Genomic DNA, 15,574 nt, shown 5'->3' with positions numbered 1-15,574 from the left:
AGCTGCACCTTGAAACTTTCGATGACATATTCAGAAAATGAAGTCGATTGATGTAAAGCTGACCAACACAACGTACAGATTGGTATAACATTATATTTTATGTTTGACGTAAAAGTACCAAAACATTCACTTAAAATTCAAAATTAATGACAGTTTTCGTGTTTCTTGACAGGACAGTTGAAGAGACACAACCAGATATGTACCCATATCAAATATCAATTGTGAGTAGTGGCTCAAACTTAGGAAAAACACAAAAAGTCGACGGCTGCACGGACACTGGACGCCAACGCACAATCACCGAAAAAACAAACGCTCGTGTGATAGTTGTCGTTGACACGGAGCGATAGTCTGCCTGGGTGAAACCACATATACATTCCCAGTGATGATGTCACGAGAAAAATATAATATTAGAAAAGGAATAAAATACAACTTAAATTTTCATGGACTCGATAACAGTGTGGCTTGTCGCTGTAGCCAAGTGTGATAAAAGAAAGTTTAACAAAAGCGAGATCGTTTCATCCAAATATTTACACACGCAAATTCCCTTCTGTGGTGTAACACAGTGGTAAAGTACATTACTGTCACATTGCCTTCTCGAGTAACGGTAAGAGGTAGTGTAGAACACCAGTAATGCAAAACAAAAACCCGACCGACACTAGGTTAAGCCCCCGACCCAACACATGTTTTTTTGCATGCGAAAAGGGAAAATAGTAACAATTAACTTCTATTTCCTTTGTCTCATCTGTGGTCACTTTTTTTTAAACGCGTATTCGACAGAGTAAACCGTTTTTTTAAAACTTTAACAATATTTGTAGTCTACATAACTCTAATTTTCTACTTATTAACTATGTCTTCATTTACTGCTTTTACATCCCATCAAACTCGACTCACGAGTATCGTATCTTATTGGGCTCGAAGTAATTAAAAAAAATAAAAATAAAAATAAAATAACATTCCGACCTAACTACCCTATTTTCTGATGTCATGATATTGGAAACAGATATTTTTATTTTATTTTGCCTAATGTACCACTGCATAACTGTCACTGCGTAGCGTAGACTTTTCAGCGTTACGTTATTATTAGGGGTACGCAATTCAGTGTACATGTACTGCCAGTGGTAGTGTACTGATCCTTACTGTCTGGGGTACTGTCACACGTACGTAGCTCTCACCGGCAGCGGTACATACACTAGTGTTCTTAACCTTTGACGTACTGCTCTGTGTATGTACGTATACTACATTGAGTAAAGTAAGTAGACAGTACGGCTAAAAACCTAGGTATACCAAGCCACGTAGTGCACCAAGGTCAGTAAAACCGAAGTTACACCGTAGTACATGTATAGAGTTATGCTGGTGGGGAAGCTCTGTCTGATAACACAGGTTTGCTACGGACGAATTGTCCGTAGAGCCTCTATCGTTGCGACAGCACGCATCGCGCAAATGACCTTATCAGTTGCTCTCTTCTAGCCGTTATCAAGTCCGTACCCGCAATTTAAATTTGGAACAAACTGTTATATCTGTCATTTGTTTTACTGGCTTTAATCGCTATTCACTATTTGCTGTTTTTTACCCCCAAAAAATGGTCATTTACTTTATGAAAAGACACTAGTGGTTCACTAGTGGTTAACCAATGGTTAATATTATCTGTAGCAAGTTAAATCTTGAACGCAAGCTCAGTTTTGAATTTGTCACCATGTTAAAACTGTACTAGTTGTAACTGGAGTACTATTTTCGATCAGACAACCATAATATACTCACTGAAAATTTGTTAAAATATCAATAATCAGACACTGTACAATGTTTATTAGAGGTCGATATTATCTTTAAGTAGTACAGAAACAGGTCGAAATCGTGACCACCATTTAGGGAGCTGAGTTTTCGGTGCGAACCCCCAAATCAATTGTATTTTATGCAATGTGTATAGAGCTACACAAATGTTTATACATATGTGATTCAAGACTCAGTGTGTACGATCTGTGAACGATATTACGAGTAAGTTATTGTACCTAAACACAACGTTAACATTTAAAAAAAACAAAAAACAAAAAAACATTTGAATTCGGATTGAAGTGCACCCATGTGTTTGACAACTTACATCGTCACACTCAATGATCAGTTTCACATTCGACATGGAACAGTGTGGACTCCTCATCAATCGCAGACAAAATAATCTAAAATAGAGACATGGCGTTTTGAATACCGAACTCTCATCAAGGACCATTAGGGGGATACATGGTTCACTACACCTATTAGCCTCGGATAGCAACGTCGGGTCATCAAAGTGGAGGGTATGACTTGTGGCCTATCTATCGCACTGCTGAAGTCAAACCAAGCGACATCGACGACATCAAACATCAACGCAGTTAACTACAAACCAACGCAAGCAAAGAAAGTTGAAAGAAGATATATCAGCGAACTACAAAAACCACCGGTGACAATTCCATCACCGGAGGTCATCACTGCAACCTCTTCCCCATGGCGGACTAAACCTCTCCGAAACTGGATGACAGTGATATTACAAACAACGATATTTTCGTTAACTCAATGCGCTGGAGGAAACTTTGTATCGAACCTAGCACCAACGTTTGGAAGTGTAGACATATCAAACGCCACATCTCCTTACCATCAGAAAGTGAAGAAATCTCAACATGAATCAACTGGACGGCAGTCAACCCAGCACCACACTTTTTTACTAATGTGACAGTCCTCTGCTATGCACAGCCTTTCAAACCTATCACCGGAAACGTTAACAATTACCACAGTTGGCAAACAATGCCATGTGATGACCCATTCCCTGACCAATTCATACATGGGTATATGAAGTTGGTAGGATATCGGTTCTCGGGTATATTAAACACAATATTGTAAATTCCCTAAAATATGTTCGCGATAAGTATCCTGGCGCTAAATCGTAGACTCCTGTTTTCAATAACTCAATACTTTCAGACTCTTAGGGGGATTTTTACCCTGTTAAATAAGGCGATGTGTCTTATCTTGTTAGAAATCGAAATGTCAAAATATATATTCGCACAAAATGTCATCGATGCGATAGATTCACAATTGAAATTGTCATTGAATAAAAGAGAATCATGCCGCGAGGAACTTAAACTAGTTTGAAATTCGTTTGCCTGCCAAATATACAATGTAACAAATGCGCAGGAAAAAAAATCTGCGATCAGAAATAAATGAACATGTACGGAAAGGTATATAAATACGTACTCACCATGGAAAGACCGAGTGTGTTCTTCGAATTATATTTAATTAATTTTGCAAAAACCTTTTCAACATTATTTTCAAACTATTTCAGTTCATCGGAAATTTTGACTAAATTTCTCACCAGATTTCAGAACATGAATTCATCAGAAGTTTACTCCAGAGTACAACCAAGCTTAAACACTCGAGGCAATTTAAAGCAATACAGAGTATGATGCCATAGAAATACAAGAAACATGCCACGCAAAACCAGTTTGTTGAACGTCGTATACATCTGCTGTAGTACAATATCATAATAAAAAAAATCACTATTTTCTCACCTCATTGTGGTTCTTCTGTATTTTCACCGAAGACGAAGACGCAGATAAGAAATTAGAGAGAGCGTTAGATTTTTTTATAATCTCCAATATATGCATGTCTAGTAGAACTAATCATTCATTGGTTAAATTTCAGGCGGCGATTCTATTATCTAATGAAAGAGTGACCCATTGGTTGTCTGCTGTTGCCATAGTACTTTTGTTTGGTTTTTTGTTTACCTGAAACTTGGGTGTTAAAATCAAGCTGTCATTATGTTATGACATATTTATCACTCTACTTTGACGTAACGATGTCTGTGTCATAAATGTGTTATGCTAATAGGGCCCGCACATTATTTTTAAATGGGAATTTGATAATTTTTAACTAGCATCTCAGACAAACTGACGATATGCGGTTTTGGCGGGGAAATGGAATTCGCACCTGTTAAGTCGGTGAGACTACCTTCCTTTTATGGAATATAGCTAAGGTGGGGGGGGGGGGGATCTGACGAAACATGCTTTCTTTCTGAAAATCATGAAGGTGTGTTAATGTTGATGTTGGGTTTAACTAACTGGAAAAAAAAACACCAGCACAGGATGGAAAATATACCATTTCCATTGACACCCCTACCCCGGACAATAGTATTATTAGACATACACCCGTTCATAAATAGACTTTGAGCGGAAATTGAGACCGGTTTCCATCGATAGTATTGACTCGTTTGAGTGCATGCAACTTATCTGTTATGAGTTCATCTCTATCATCGAAACACAATCCTAATAAACTGCAATTCCAAAGAATGGATATCAACAGCAGAGAATGTTCTGTCCAGAACAATGGTTCATAAATTCACTCCTATTTTACTCTCGAAAGATAAATATTTTTCTAATTTGAGTAGAAAACTGATCCAGAAATAATCACTTATCAATAACAAAGTTTAAAATAAAGTCAGATGGGTTGATTTATTTTGAAAGACGGCAATCGCATAAATTGGAAAGGCTGTCAGACTGAGTGTATCTCCTCGAATGAACTACTTCTAGCAAGTACTGTCGTGCTCGTTGCCAGTGGCAATACGCATCGGCCGGCTTGTCAGCCATTATAGTCAGTCTGTAAATGCAACGTAAAGAAAGTTAAAGTTGCTTGCAGCTGTTGTGAGGAAGAATTAGGAGGAAATAAATCATGTATAAACCCAAGAAATACTTGAGATTCAACCAAGTGTTACCAGGTAGTCGTTTGGATGTAAACGAAGTTCCAGTAAACAAAACTGTAAATCATGTCAAAATCATCAATGAATGTCCTAAGTTAACACTGGCTTATTGTTCCATCTTTATACAATGCACACTATTACATTTTCTTTTGACACAGTGCCGACTATTTTGGGGTGAGGGTCGCGGTGGTTGTGGTGAAAATTTGAGATATTGTGATCTTAAAAACAAGAAAGTAATCACATTAGCCCTGTGTACACTGTCACTGTTTAAAGTGGCCATAGGCCATATGCATGAGGATTGGGTATTAATTTTGGATTTTTAATGTGTAAAACAATTTCATCATGGCATCCTACAGGAAAATTAATGTCAAACAACAGAGACCAAGTCTGTGTTTGTAAATCAATACAATGCAAAAAGCTAAAACAATGTGTACAAACGGTTTATATTATTGTATGTACAATAACAAACATTTTACACATTTATCAGGCTTTTACATTTTATTTAGGTACAAACAAGGACTTGGCCTATGTTGTTTCAAATTGGACGCTGTGATGAAATTGTTTGAAAAATCTAAAATAAATACCCAATCCTCATCCATATGGCCACTTTAAGATGCTAAAGTTACAGAACTCACATCACCGATGTGTAAGTATATTTTCCCATGGCTTTCAGTGTCAAAGAATCCATTGGATACACACATGTATGAGAATTGTAAACTTAATTGATTCCCAAATTCTACGAATACAATTATGTAGAATGTAATTATGGTGTATGGTTAAGTATTAACTGATAGCTATGTCCTTAACTGGCTCAAATTGAGCTTCATTTTACCACAAACCTTGGAGTGGACAGGATCTACAGTTTTACTAAATCATATAATATTATCATTAATCATAGTTATCACACTGATCAACTGAAATACAGATTATTTAGTACTGCATTAGTGTCTCTAGTGTCCACGAACCATCATTGATTACCTTCAAAACAAAGGAACCAAGACAAAGTTGTACTGAGAATTGATGATAACTTAGAAAGAATTAGACCACCTGTTGATTATCCCTGACCCCTTCCCCCCACCACTACCATTCCATAGATGAGGATATGATCATTTATATCTAGAAACTCTGTCACTCTGTCTGTCTGTCTGTCTGTCTGTCTGTCTGTCTGTCTGTCTGTCTGTCTGTCTGTCTGTCTGTCTGTCTGTCTGTCTGTCTGTCTGTCTCTGTCTGTCTGCCTGTCTGTCTGTCTGTCTGTCTGTCTGTCTGTCTGTCTGTCTGTCTGTCTGTCTGTCTGTCTGTCTCTATGTTTGTCTGTCTTGCTGTGTCTCTCTCCCTCTCTCTAGCTCTGTTTCTCTATCTGTCTCTCTGTACGTACGTACGTACGTACGTACGTATGTATGTATGTATGTATGTATGTATGTATGTATGTATGTATGTATGTATGCAGGTATGTATGTAGGTATGTATGTATGTATGTATGTATGTATGTATGTATGTATGTGTGTGTATGCATGTATGTATGTATGTATGTATGTATGTATGTATGTATGTATGTATGTGTCTATCTATCTGTCTGTCTGTCTGTCTGTCTGTCTGTCTGTCTGTCTGTCTGTCTGCCTGCCTGCCTGTCTGTCTGTCTGTCTGCCTGCCTGTCTGTCTGTCTGTCTGTCTGTCTGTCTGTCTGTCTGTCTGTCTGTCTGTCTCTGCGTGCGTGCGTGCATGTGTGTGTGTGTGTGTGTGTGTTTTCCGCTGCCACGGCAAATAACATTTATTTAAACCATGCTTCGTCCGATTTCAATGTAATGAAAGGTAGCAAACAGAATAAGGAATACCTATCAATATTATAGTCTATATTTGAATCCAACTTGTAACACCTTAATTACAAACTTATTGACCACCACATTCCCATGACCTTATTCTGACCATTGAGATTAATTATAGTGTAACATTTGGCATGTTTTAACAACTGTGTCTACTGACGTAGTAACCGATGGCTGTTAATTTTATGATGCATAGCCTGAAGGCAAATAGATTCAACATTGTATGTGCAATTACTGTTGGTGATGTTACCTCCACTGCAATATATATCTATGTCGTTTTGAAGGTCCAATGATGTCAACAAAGTACTAAAGGATTTATTCTTCCAACTTATTCTTTGTACCATGGGATATAAGCTCACCGTTTGGTCTCTTGCCAATTTGAGTATCTGTAATGTTATATATATTATACAACTTTGGCAGGATGCCCATGGAAGAAAGCGTCGCACCTTTGTCACGTGATTTAAGTTGAGTACAAACTGGAAAGACATGACATCATCAATTCATTGAAACTTCTTTATTCCACTACGTTTCGAGCCCAGACCGGTTTTTCATCAGGTATATAATTCACGACATAAGCAGTATCAAACGTTTTCTAACTTTCTAATGGAAGATATTGCATTTTAAAAGGACGCTTTCTGAAAAATATGTTTTCCGTTTTACGAAGTGGAGGTGGGTTCCGGTGTTGAAGATTTTGAACTTTTTGGTCCAAAAGTATGCGCTCTGATGTTATATTGACGTGTCAACCTATTTAAAAAATGCGCTCAGTAGAAATATAATGCTCACAAAATATAAACATAGAGAAAAGTGTGAATGTACATGTATAATTGTGTATGCTATATCACTCAGTATCGAAACAGTGACCAGTGCACGCATATATTGGGGACAGGGGAACTAACGGGCCAGCTTTGAAACGGTGACCCGGAGCAGACGATTTGCCATTAAAACCATGCCGAGCTGTACAACATTATATTAATACATGTACAATTACTGAAATGTAAATACATCACAGTCTACCATCTTTGAAGATACTAGTATCGTATTGTTTATCGTACATCCATTCTCCTTTGCAGTGCAACTTAGTGAATCACATAACATTTATACATGTTTGTATATCCCATGACATTAGTCGACGAGTTTTTAATGATACATCTGGATTCCTCAGTTCAAGACCGACGTTCAATATTTCCTTACCACCGACAAACTTTGAGTTTGGGCTCGGACCCCCCCCCCCCACCCCCATGGTATCGGGACACTTCTTCAGATATGACCGCTGGGCCATTTTAGTAAAGTCCTGGGTAGGCCTATACGAACGAGCGACGATTGCGTTTATGATTATGCCAAAATAAAATTGTTTGGTTCTGGTAACCCGACCCAACCTAGTGTTTTACTCCCACCCTAAACTTATTTTAGGTAATTCGAAACAATTATCGAAAATCTAAAAGAATTTACAAAGTCGCGCGAGATTAGAAATAGTGAAATTTGAAGACGTCATCGCCTAGTGTGATCAAAACAACATGGTGGAATATAGCGTACCACACGATGTCTTCTGCGTATCAAACAGAATGTGTGATTACATCGATGAGAGGTTTCTGTTGACTTCTGTAGATATGAAGAGAACGTTTGAACAGATTCTCGAAGATAAAAAAAAAGATAAATAAATACATCCTACCTACCCACCCTATTTTGATATTGGGCGTTATAGGAGCCACACAATTTTTGGGGGCCCTACGGTACAGCTGTATGTATTTTTGCTTTGACGTGTACGAAAAAAGTGGTGCTTTTTACGGATTATACTAGTCGAAATAAAGAGTTGATTACACACTACGCCGACCACTGAATTACGATTTTACATGGGCTTTATTGCAACGTTTAAGAATTCACGAAAAATAAAATTGCCCGATTACGAATTACGAAAATAGCCCTTGCCCACCCTCAGTACACCTCCCGATTTTAAAAGATTAATAATATGTGTACATTGGAAATACTCACTCCATATCACATGAAAGGATTTGAGACAAAGTACTTTTAGTTAAAATTTGGCCTCGGTACTTTTCTTTGTTAGAGGACATGTTTGACCTGAAATAGGTTGCTGAAAACTCCCAAACTGTAGAAGTCACTAAAGGAACCGTGACAGCGTCCAGGAGTAGCCTCAGGCTCTGATCACTGATCAACTGGCTGCAATATTTAAGAAACCCCGCTCAATGAAAATGCAAATAATTAACTTCTCGCTGCATAGAAAACAATCAACATGGTGTGGAGATTTCTGTAGTATTACGGGGGAAATTATGAACAATATTAATAAATAAAGCGAGAACCGAACACTTTTTTTTCTAGTGTATTTAAATTTGAATTATCGTAGAAAGTATGAATAATGTCATTCTTGTCTTGTATTTATACTCTTAATGTGAAAATACAAAAACATGTCGTTTTGTGGTAAAAATACAGCGATCGCTTTGCTTTGCGATCATTAATTGTCAGAACTAGAGTCAATCAAAACTAGAACAGTTAGGTCGATAGAAGTGTTTACCATTCACGATTCACGTTGCATAATGCCTACAGTAACGCAATATTTGCCAACTCACGAAAAAAAGCGTTCACCATTCATTACGATTTATTGCGGAATCACCATTCATGCGTAAAGTATTCACCTCCTAGCCAGTTTATCGCCAGAAGCTGTTGCTATCGTTTACAAATAAAGTGTCGCTGTCTGCACACGTTGAAACGTTCTCGTTAAATGACCGTCTTCAGGACAGCAATTAAATGAACGATTTTGAGTTCACCAGAGTTCAATTGCTTCATAGATCTATACGAACCTAAACTGAGTTCTTCTTCCCGTGCATCCATGGTTTGAGAACATTTATACATGGAATAATGATATGAAAACAAGCAAACCACTTCTTTCAAATTAATAAAGAATGCTCAAAATAATCTAAATTCCGACCATATATGGCTCCCCCTCCCTCCCTGCCTGTCTGTCTGTCTGTCTGTCTGTCTGTCTGTCTGTCTGTCTGTCTGTCTGTCTCTCTGTCTGTCTGTCTCTCCCCTCTGTCTGTCTGTCTGTCTGTCTGTCTGTCTGTCTGTCTGTCTGTCTGTCTGTCTGTCTGTCTGTCAATATATCTGTCTGATATTTTTCTGGACATCTACCAGTCTAACATTTCCTCTAGAACCATTGTTTCAAAATAAATTAAATATATGGATATCAGGAAATAACTTTGAACTACGTTTAAATGTGTGCCTATTAATTAAATACAGTAATCATTCGCAGCTAGCTGCATAATCATAGATATCATATACCACTGTTATAGTGAAATCTATATTTAACCTTTTTTCTTGAAGCTAACTTAGGGAATCACGTATCTAACCTTCTTTTTGAGACTAACCTAGGGGAAAACTTTCTGCTCATTTCTGATTTGCATAGTTTGGTTATGAAAAAGCACTCTCTCTGTCTCTGACTGACTGACTGACTGACTGACTGACTGACTGACTGACTCACCCACTCACTCACTGGCTCAGTGCCTGCCTGTCTGTCTGTCTGTCTGTCTGTCTGTCTGTCTGTCTGTCTGTCTGTCTGTCTGTCTCTGCCAATCCATGATATTATGTTTACAATGACAGTAGACAAAACAAAATTGCCATGATGACAAGAGATAAGAAAAAGTAAATCCAACTTTGAAGTTACACAAAGGCTATTTTAACAGACAGTAAAATTATCCAGTGTCAATAATCAGTTTTTCTGTTATTGTTTTTGTCCTACCCATGATGAATGTACCATTTCCTTTAGAAATGATGGGATAGTTTGCTTTAAATAGCTTGTACATTATTACTAAGGTACTTGAGAATTTTATAATATAGATGGACTCACCTATTACACATAACAGCATTATGGAAACTTGGTTTCGGTGCTTAGAACCAACAGCGTTTCCTATGTGCATTTGTAGTTGAGAAACCTCATATTTACAATCATGATAATCCATAGAAAATCCAGTGCCTATAACACATCAGCGGAAAGACTGAATCGCACGTGTGGCTTCATGACTCATAACAGCGATAGTTAAATAGCTTTAGAATTCACCTGGACAGTCCTGGCAGTAAACATCAATATGTACATCCATTGGAGTCCATAAATTACAATTAGGCTTCTCTATTCATTCATTCTGTCATATTCAAAACACACAGTGTAAGCTCATGCAATAATCACCACAGAGAGGTTATATTATATGTAAGCCCAAATTCATTATATTAGACATATGCTTTATAATTGTCATTCCATTTAGTATATGTTGATGTAAGTATGGTTTTGTTGATGTAATTATTTTCTTTCCCACGTTATGATTAGGGACAGGGTTGGTTTCTAAGTCTTATCTTTATGTACATTCTTTTGGTGTACATGTATTTATGAGGTACGGTACGGTATGGTGCGGTGCGGTGCGGTGCGGTTATGAATAGCCATAGAACAGAGGAGGTCATAGGGTTTAAGGTTAGGTGATTTTTAGGAGATATATGGGGTCAATCAGGTCAAGAGAAACAGAAAAAAAAGGAACTTAAAGGACATCCTAACTAAAACTTAATATTGTTTTATTTGTCATACAGCAACCTTTTTGTCCCGGCACCATGGATATGTAGTCTGAATAAGATTATAAACAAGATTGCACAGAATGTTCAATGGTCGTCTGGATGATTCGATTCTCTTTTGTTAGTGACAAACACGAGACGTAATGCTAGCCCCTTGGGCAATTCTATTATCTTTAAAAAACGATCACAGGTCGCTTAGCAAAAAAGGTGCAGTCAAGAGCTTGCTGGAGATACTGTCATCATCAGTTTTTACTTGTCAACATTCGGTGGGCAAGATCCAAGGTCTTACGAAAAGACAACACTTGCATTATAAATGGTGTTGTATTAAATAATATAATAAAAGTCAACACATGCATGCATGCATGTAATAGATGTTTGCATTTATGAATCAAAATCAGAGTTGCCCTTTTTTTCCATCAAATAGCCAAAGATATATTTGACTGACATTGGTCAGTTACTACTCATAAAATGACACTATATATGTTAATTAGGTAATTAGTGTAGTGGCACGTTTAAAGCTTAAGTGAAAAGCTCGGGTTTGAATCTGTCACCCTGTTAAATTTGTATTAGTGGAAACTGAAGTATCATTTTTCGATCAGACAAACACAAAATTTTCACTAAAAAATGCCGATTTTCCAATAATTCGACACTGTACATGCTAATCAGTGGACCAAGTCGATATTATCCATAGGCAGTACAGAAACAGGTCGAAATCGCGATTGCCGTTGAGGGCGCTGATTTTTGGGTGCCGACCAAATCTATCGCGAAACGGTCACATGGGTGTCACGTGAGACCCTTCCGGCCTCCTCTGCGGAAAGCCTGCCAAATCCCCGGAAGTATTAAAGTCGACAGGGATCACGGAAAACAATACGTCAAAGGAATGTGCGATATCCATCTCACTAATACATCCATGACTGGACTAAACTCACCATGTGAGATCTGGATCGACAGGAATGTCAAGCTTGAACTTTACCAGCCTAAGCTATGAATTCCTTTTTCTTGTAGCCTGTTGTATCGCGAGTTGAGTTGCGAAACATGTAAGCCCTCTGGAAGTTTATAAAGTTCTGAAAAGTTTAGAATATGCAACAGAAGGAGGAGCTAGGCGTTACATGAATGAGCCGCTAAAACAACATGTCTGACTTTGTCCGAGTTTGTCCGAACTTGACGTTCTAAATATCACGTGATTCAGAAACCCTCCAATGGTCTATTGGTGCACGTATTCGTTAGGGTAATGGCTATAACTGATTCGGTTGTGGTATATTAATGAATATTAATGAGTCATTTGCCAAAGTTTGTCGTTTGTTAAGTAGCTAAACCTTTAGAATGCAAGCTTCAAATTTCATAAAAATTGATACATACATATATTTAGCACGCTAAAATATCATGTTCATTTCATGTATCAAACCATTGTCGTCCTCCTATACGTTTTCTCCTCATATGCTGCGATGCTGGATTGCTGTAATCATATAGTTAATATTTTCAATGTTATATGTTATATGTTTAAATCGATAACCCACGGATTTGCACTTGTGTAAGTAGGAAATAGTTTTACAAATAGGCCTTGAACCTTGATTAATAACCCTGACAAGAAAAGGTGCCAACGCAGTGAAACACGAAATTTTAATTTCCAATAAACAGCTAGCTGATAGCCATCTGTGATACTTCAAAGAAACATGATGATGAAATTATGAAAACTGGAGTAAAACTACACATGTTATAACCAAAGCACTGAAACTACATATTCATATAGTAATACCATATTAATTTCATTTATTAATTAACAAGTTTATTTTCCATAATACTGCAAACAGAGAGCCATCTGTTATATGCAGTATGGTAGGAAACAATGCGTATATACCGGATATTAGCCGTAAAAATGTTATGTTTTAGTGATGCCCCCCCCCTCTCCCTCTCCCTCTCTCTCTCTCTCTCTCTCTCTCTCTCTCTCTCTCTCTCTCTCTCTCTCTCTCTCTCTCTCTCTCTCTCTCTCTCTCTCTCTCAAGATTGTTGATTAAGCTATCTTTGTATGCTCCCAAGGGAAGAATAAAGGGCCGTTGTGCCGCTATAGATTCGTGCCAGGGGTAATAATTGTAAAACCCTTTGAGCACAAAGTGTGAAAGTGCTATGTTAAAACCAACATTATTATTTATCATTATTTACTTAATAATTTCTGTACATAATTAATGATTTTCGGTAATTACAACCAATATTATAAGTATGCAAGCTCCAAATGTCATATAGTTTGTAGGGGTACATTATGTATGACAGATATAGCGCAAATTTGTGCATTCCAGCAATTACTGAATGTGGTGAACAAAACTGTAAATGCTTTGCCCTAACTGAAGGGATTCAGTTTACATCTGATTTCATTACAAAAATGACCCAAGTCCATGTCTTATACATGCAATCAATTTCATCACCTGCTCAGCTCAGCAAGAACATTCTTCACTTTAATTTGTGAAGATTGTGCACAGGCTGGACAGCAATCTGTATGGTCAATATATTGTTCATGGTTCCAAGGATCACTAGGACAGTACAATATAATTACTTTGGAACAGAAATTTGGAAACGAATGCGACGTTTCGATCCGTCTATTTGATCAAGTCATTGCGTGATCAAGGTCCGTAGTAGGCGGATCGAAACGTCGCATTCGTTTCCAAATTACTGTTCCGAATCACACCGCATACTTTTCAAAAAAATGACCACACCATTGCACACTGGATTTTATCACTATACCATATTTTTATTCACTGCACACAAAGTACGAAAATTGGATTCGGACAACATTGTCAATATCTTGTGACGGAAGTTGCTACTTCTGAATATGAATTAGTTCTATGGTGAATAGCTCAGTGTATACATTTTTTTAAAACAGTTATTCATCCAGTTCTAATGCAACTATATTGAGTATTACATAGGAACAAAGGTAAGGCTGGTATTGTCAGTTGATGCCCACGAAAAGTCATTTTCGACACCCTCATCTCGCAACTTCTCTAAAAATCAGAGAAACGAAATCATTTAAATTAGCCATGAAGTGACCACTCTACAGGGGAAGGGAATTGGAGCTCAATTACGCATGCTGGTGCCACCAAGAGCATTGGTGTCTATATCTATTGTTTCTACCTTACACGACTAGGGTAGGGAATTCTGGGAATTGGAGCTCAATTACGCATGCTGATGTCACCAAGAGCATTGGTGTCTACATCTATTGTTTCTACCTTACACGACTAGGGTAGGGAATTCTGGGAATTGGAGCTCAATTACGCATGCTGATGTCACCAACAGTATTAGTGTCTGTATCTATTGTTTCTACCTTACACGACTAGGGTAGGGAATTCTGGGTATGGTGCCCAATTGCCTATGCTGATGTCACCAACAGCATTAGTGTCTGTATCTATTGTTTCTACTTTACAGTTCATTGGGTGTCTTTAGCCTCATTTACATACGGTATAGATTGAAACAACAGACAGAATGATACACACGATACATAGGTAATTGAGAATGTATAGTTTATGACTAATTTGAATAATTTATTTACTAGTATTTGGCATTTGGCAATCAGTCTTGCCTTTCTTCTCCTTTAAGGAATAGTTTGCCTCATGAACTAATTTCCTTGAAAATCAAAGTTCTCAAACATCTCCAGAGTTTGTCTCATAAAATCTTGCTCATGTTCCTTTTGAAATAATAAGAGCTTAGAGGAATTTTGGGGTTCACTGTCGAGAAAAATCGATAATATTTTTCCCCAATACGGGTTCGACTTTGGCGGCCATTTTGAATTCTACTGAATTGGTTATTAAATTATTAAGTTATGAATACCACTTTGGCCACATTTTTCAAAATTTGCATGATGAATTTTTGTACGGTGGAACCTGATTTTTTCTTGGTTTTAACTTGAGAATGGATGTCAGTTTTCATCAATAAAGTAACATCCAATGTTTAGAATTTTACAGTCATCAATGCACACACTTCGTTATAAGCTCGGTAGCCGTACCTGTAAGTGTTACTACTGTTTACAAACTCAAACAAAACTTTAATGTTATGACAAGTCACAAATTTAGCTTACAGTGTTGTTCAATAATGATTTCTAAAGAGGCAATTATATACAAAAAGACCTCAAAATACTTCAAATACCAAAAGCGGGTTTTATCAAGTGAAAGTACGTAGACTATTGACTATTTATTAGTAAATGTAAAAAATCGTTAAAACTTGTAAGTTTAGTCTTTTTGAATTAAAAACGTAAATCTTGATTTATATATATCAGTATTATTGGTCTTCGAATATTAAGTGTTTTGATTCCGTGATTTCCATGACGAAAACCTAAAGCCCCCCCCCCCACCTCTCTCGTCTCATATGTAGTACGCCTCCACATGGCCACCTACATCCGCACCCTACAAGATGTATACGAAAAGTCATATTTGACCACGTCTGGCTAAAGCTTGAGCAGAGGATGTGTAATGATGTGGTGAGT

At 37.4% G+C, this 15,574-nt stretch overlaps 1 long non-coding RNA gene across 1 annotated transcript in view; it reads right to left on the bottom strand.

Annotated features, from left to right (window-relative positions):
• Positions 1 to 15,447: 15,447 nt before the first annotated feature.
• The window catches only part of LOC144447853 (uncharacterized), a 1,763-nt gene continuing 1,636 nt past the window's right edge, over positions 15,448 to 15,574 (bottom strand). The window contains exon 3 of the long non-coding RNA XR_013482055.1: positions 15,448 to 15,574. This exon is cut by the window's right edge and continues 698 nt beyond it. This is a non-coding gene — a long non-coding RNA (uncharacterized LOC144447853).

Source organism: Glandiceps talaboti, chromosome 16 (genome assembly GCF_964340395.1).
Source record: "Glandiceps talaboti chromosome 16, keGlaTala1.1, whole genome shotgun sequence".
Classification (NCBI taxonomy): domain Eukaryota; kingdom Metazoa; phylum Hemichordata; class Enteropneusta; family Spengelidae; genus Glandiceps; species Glandiceps talaboti.
The sequence above is the reverse complement of the archived record's forward strand: the minus strand, read 5'-3'. Positions and strand labels throughout refer to the sequence as shown.